The sequence below is a fragment of the Schistocerca nitens genome, chromosome 2 (genome assembly GCF_023898315.1).
Source record: "Schistocerca nitens isolate TAMUIC-IGC-003100 chromosome 2, iqSchNite1.1, whole genome shotgun sequence".
Lineage (NCBI taxonomy): Eukaryota > Metazoa > Arthropoda > Insecta > Orthoptera > Acrididae > Schistocerca > Schistocerca nitens.
The window spans coordinates 78,910,838-78,916,837 of NC_064615.1; positions in this window are offsets into that span (position 1 = coordinate 78,910,838).

The window sequence follows — 6,000 nt, forward strand, 5'->3', positions numbered from 1 at the left end:
GCTATAGCTATGGGAATTCCCTACATAAACAAAGATTTTTTTCGTTTTTATTGAAACCCGATTTGACCGTAAAATTATTTATTAATAATCCAGTTACAAGGAGAGTATGTTATTTATAGTTTTGAAATATATAGAATTTGTATTTAGATTATTGTTGTTGTGACCAGACGAAGCTACTTTTACATGAGTGAATTAAAGTATTACTTAACTCTGACAAACTTCTTTGCCACAAGAGTACTGGGTAATTCACACTGTCATTGAACTAGCAAAGCATCACTTGATGCACTAATTAACAAACAGTTTTCTTGAGGTATAATGTTCGACATTTACAACAGTACAGGTTCGTCAGAAACTTTAGTAACTCGTTGGTCGTATACTATGATGTTGACTCCTTCGGGGGAGGTCACGAACTGGGGTAGAGTACTTCTGTCCTCGGCTCTATGTTGACCTCCGGTGGGGGGCACCGCTGCCCTAAGAAGGAAGGCGTGCTCTTCAGAAGCCCTCCCATACATCGTTGTTAATTGCAGCAAGACCTCGTTAACATCTGTGGTATCGATGTGTGTCGCCATCTTTGGTGTGGCACCGCGATCTCTGGACGATTCCACAATTAATCTATTACTCAAAATAATTTGCCTTTATGCTCTGCGTGGACACGTTCACTAACATAGCAAATAGTCTGTGCTAACTCTAGTTCGCTAATGGTATATAATTCAGTCTATTCGTCATTTCACGAGGTGACTCCACAGACACGGCGGTTTTCTTTTTCGCGCTTAAGTCCAAGAATTACATACTCTCGTGTAGTGCGGTCTTACATGGGATTACTTGAGACCACAGTTGTTTCGTCGGAATCAATGTATTTCCAACTACTGTCGTCCATCGATTACTGACATATGGGAAATCTTTTTTTTCTTTCTTAAACAAATCTCCTGTCCTGATAATAAAATATATGTGGACATTAATCACTGGTTCCTAGCCAGTTCTTTGTTACTAAACTTTGAAAAAACACTCTACATGCAGATCAGAACTTGTAACGGGTGTCCCACGAGTATATGCCTAACATACCATGACAAGCAGATAGAAGAAGTGGACAGTGTTAAATTCTTGGGATTACAGCTTGATAATAAATTCAATTGGGAGGAGCACACCACAGAACTCCTGAAGGGTCCAAACAAATCTCTATTTGCAATGCGAATTGTGTCAGACATAGGGGATATAAAAATAAAAAAGCTGGCATACTAAGCTTACTTTCATTCCATAATGTCATATGGGATTATTTTTGGGGTAATTAATCAAGTCAAGCTGAAGTTTTACGGGCACAAAAACGTGCAGTAAGAGTTATATGTGATGCGAACTCAAGAACATCCTGCAGAAGCCTGTTTAGGGAACTAGGGATGCTAACTACTGCTTCCCAGTATATTTATTCCGTAATGAAATTTGTCATTAAAAATATATCACTTTTCAAACCAACAGCTCAATTCATGGAATCATTACTAGAAATAAGAATAATCTTCACAAGGATTTAAAGTCACTTACTCTTGTACAAAAAGGTGTGCATTATTCAGGAACACACATTTTCAATAACTTGGCAGGAGCCATAAAAAGCGTAACAACCAATGAAATTCAGTTCAAGAGTAGCCTAAAGGATTTATTGGTGGCCAATTCCTTCTACTCCATTGATGTATTTCTCAGTAGAACCAACTGATTTGTGTGTGTGTGTGTGTGTGTGTGTGTGTGTGTGTGTGTGTGTGTGTGTGTGTGTGTATATATAAGTACAATAACTTCTGCACAATTTCAGTGCAGTAATGTAATGTGTTCATTGCAGGTGTGTGTGTGTGTGTGTGTGTGTGTGTGTGTGTAAATACAATCTAACTTCTGCACCATTTCAGTGCAGTAATGTATTCGTTGTAAATAAGTATTCTAGTACATGTTTATTACCTTATAAATAAATAAAAAAAATTTATTTTAAATTCAGTGCATTAGTGTTTGTAAAATGATTCTTTCATACCATGTTCACTAAAGAAAATGCCGATCATTCCACATGGAACCTGTGGAAGGTACATTAGCTTATTCGTTTCAGTTGTAAATATTTGTCATGTATTATTATTTTTCTGACATGTTCTACATCCTGGAGGGGCTCCTCACTATGGATCAATTGGAATGAAAGTAAATCTAATCTAATCTAAGATGCTTCCTTCCATTACGTTACATGAATTTCTAGGAATTTTGCTAGAGTGCTTCCTTCTCTAATTTCATTCCTCCCGCTTCTTGCATTGAAAACCTCGTTCGTATCACTGTTTTCGTAAACTGTATAGCGTTTTCAACTTCTGTGGAATTCAGTTATGCATACCGCATGGGCACTGCCATTACTTGTGCGTATCGAGTTACGTTTGGAAATTTACTAAGATTACAGAGGATAGGCAAAATAATGTGAACAGTGGTAGTACTGGGATGGTTGTGTTTGACGGTCAACAACGCAGGTAAGGCACGTGTCGCGCTGGACTCCGTGTGTTCAGTCCAGACTAGGCATCAGTGTAGGTTGTTTACGAGTAGTGCACGCTTCGTATCTGCACTTAGAGGCCGAGGTCGACGTGCAACGGATGACCTAACAGAGTTCCAAAGAGGGCAGATTGTGGGGGCCCGGTCAGCTGGAGCATCAGTAATCAAGACAGCGAACTTACTGAATGTTTCAAGCGCAACTGTTTCAACAGTCACGACAACCTACACAAAACATGGAAAGACATCATCGTGTAAACGTAATAGTAGGAGCAAATCAAAACTAAATGACATAGATCATCGAACGCTAACACGAATTGTGTCAAAACAACACAAAACTACGGCCGCTAAAGAAACTGCAGAGCTCAGTAGCCATCTTCGAGACACCGTATCTATCGTTACAGTCCGCCGAGATCTCCATAAAGCGAATATTCATGGACGAGCTGCTGTACCGAAGCCATTAGTGACAACCACCAACGCGAAGATGCGTGAAACGTGGTGACAGGAGCATAAATCCTGGACGGCTGATCGGTGGAAACACGTCATATGGCCCGACGAGTCTACGTTTTCCATATTTCCAACATCGGGCCGGGTTTACCTTTGCAGAACACCAAAAGACGCCTACAATCTCGATTACTTGATTCCAACGGTTAAGCATGGAGCTGGAAGTGTGATGGTATGGGTAGCCATATCACGGTACTCTGCTGGTCCCATCATTACTCTCAAAGACCATGTTACAGCCAACGACTATGTGAACGTTTTAGGTGATCAGGTGTACCTCATGATTAAAATGTTGTTCCCCAACAGTGATGCCATATTTCAGGACGATAATGCACCCATCCACACAGCCAGGACAGTACAATCGTGGTATGAGGAGCATGAACTGAGCTGCAGCGCCTTCCCTGGCCAGCACAGTCTCCGGACTTGAACATTATCGAACCCTTGTGGGTGGTATTGGAGCACAGACTCCAGAGCAGATTTCCGCCTCCCCGGACACTACAGGAGTTAGAAGAAGTTCTGATTGAAGAGTGGAATATCGTTCCACTGGAGACTATACCATCATTGTATACCAGTATTCCAAGAAGAATCGCAGCTTTATTACGGGCAAGTGGGTGTCCAACTCCTTATTAATAAACCATTACCAAGTAAGTACCGGGTGATCAAAAAGTTAGTATAAATTTGAAAACTTAATAAACCACGGAATAATGTAGATAGAGAGATAAAATATGACACACATGCTTGGAATGACATGGGGTTTTATTAGAACAAAAAAAAAAAAAGTATTGCTAGACGCGTGACTCTTGCGCGCGTCGTTTGGTAATGATCGTGTGCTCAGCCGTACTCCGGACATGCTTTACAGTGCTGTTCACAACATTATTCCTCGACTACAGCTATTGTCGAGGAATGATGGTGGACATATTCAGCATTTCCTGTAAAGAACAACATCTTTGCTTTGTCTTACTTTGTTATGCTAATTATTGCTATTCTGATCAGATGAAGCGCCATCTGTCGGACATTTTTTGAACGTTTCTATTTTTTTGGTTCTAATCGAACCCCATGTCATTCCAAGCATGTGTGTCAATTTGTACCTCTCTATCTACATTATTCCGTGATTTATTCAGTTTTCAAATTTATACTGACTTTTTGATCACCCGGCACACGTGTTTACATTATTTTGCCGATCCCTTGTATATCTGATTTATGCTGGAAATCCCAGAGGTGCCTATACTGCCTAGATGGAGAACTCTGCTCTTAGGAATACAATTTGCGTGGCTACAGGTTCCTGTTGTCTGCACTGTACGCCATATTACAGTAAGGCCAAAAGTTTCGACCGGTCTTCATGTGATTGGGAATTATTTATTTCTGGGTATAAACCTTATGTTGTTGGCTTCAGTAGTATCTGAAGTACGGAAGTATCACATCAGCACAAGGTAGCAGTGATTCATCAGATGACCCCTTTGTAACAAGAATAAATCGTTGCTTCTCATAAGCTAAGAATTTTATAACCGTTTTGGAGTTTTAGTTTCTGCCTATGACAAAAAATTATGACTAATTTATTATATTGAACCATGCAAGCAGCACTTACTTTATATCGTTTATCTTAGACAGTACATCCTGCAGGAGTCTGCAACTCTTTGTGTAGTAGTTAGCTTCACTGCTTCTGGAACGCGGGCTCTTATGTTCGATTCCCGGCCGGATAAGAGATTTTCTTCCGTCGGAGACGGGGTGTTTGTGTTGTCCTAACCATTTCATCTCATCTTCATCGGCTCACAAGCCACCGAAGAGCCGTCAAATAGACTTTACCAGACGGCCGTACGGCGTCTCCTGGCCAACGATGTCACATCATCATTTCATTTCCTGCAGGAAATGGAAAAGCATTGGTGATACTTTTCCCGAATCCTTCAGACCTAGATGTTAACTTAGGCACGAATATCTGCTGCTAAAACAGACCACATGTAATACCCAGACGTTCAAAGTATCTTCCTAAAAAGTCGCCAGTTACTGAACTGTTGAGAGAAATGCGTTGTCACATCTGCAGTAGACGCCTCAATGAGACTGAATGGCAACTTATTGTTGGTATAAATGCCTCACCGAGTATTTAAAAAATTAATTTCATTGTAGGTTGACAAGCAAATGCCTCACAGATATTCAAATCAATTACTTTTTAAGTGAGTGTCGGTACTTACATTTTTTTTTATTCTGGATTTACAATGTGAGTACATTTTTCCAGCACCTATTCTAGATTACAGTAAGTCACTAATTATTGTTCTCCACTCTTCTCTATTTGTCCATAAATCTTCAGGAATGTTGTTCTTCCTCATTGCAGACTGAACTCCCTGTATCCATGTATCAGGTGGTCGTCCCCTTTTTCTTCTTCCAATTGGTACCCAGTCGATTATGCATTTTGGTAGCCTTTCCTGTTCCATTCGTCTGATGTGTCCATACCATTTAAGTTGTTTGTGCTCGATGAAATCAATAATTGAATTTTTACATTTCATCTTGTCTCTGATTACTTCATTTCTTATTCTTTCTCGTCTTGATATTCTTGCTGAACGTCTCCAGAAATCCATTTCTGTGGCTAATAATTTTGATTTCAGTTGCCATTTTGTTGTCCACACTTCTGAACCATATGTAATAATGCTCCTAACTACTTACATAATTCACTCAAAATTTTTATGATCAGTAGTGGCATACTGGTTTTACAAATTACTCATATTTAATTGTTTGACTAGTATAAAAACTGGATCACACTCGGGTTCTGAAATGACGCAGCAGAAATGGATCCGATTTTTGTATTAGTTTTAAAGCACTCCGTCTTCAGGCCACGAGTGGCCTACCGGTACCATCCGACCGCCGTGTCATCCTCAAAGGGGATGCGCATAGGAGAGGTGTGGGGTCAGCACACCACTCTCCCGGTCGTTATGATGGTAATCGCGACCGAAGCCGCTACTAGTCGGTCGAGTAGCTCCTCAATTGGCTTCACGAGGCTGAGTGCACCCTGAAAAA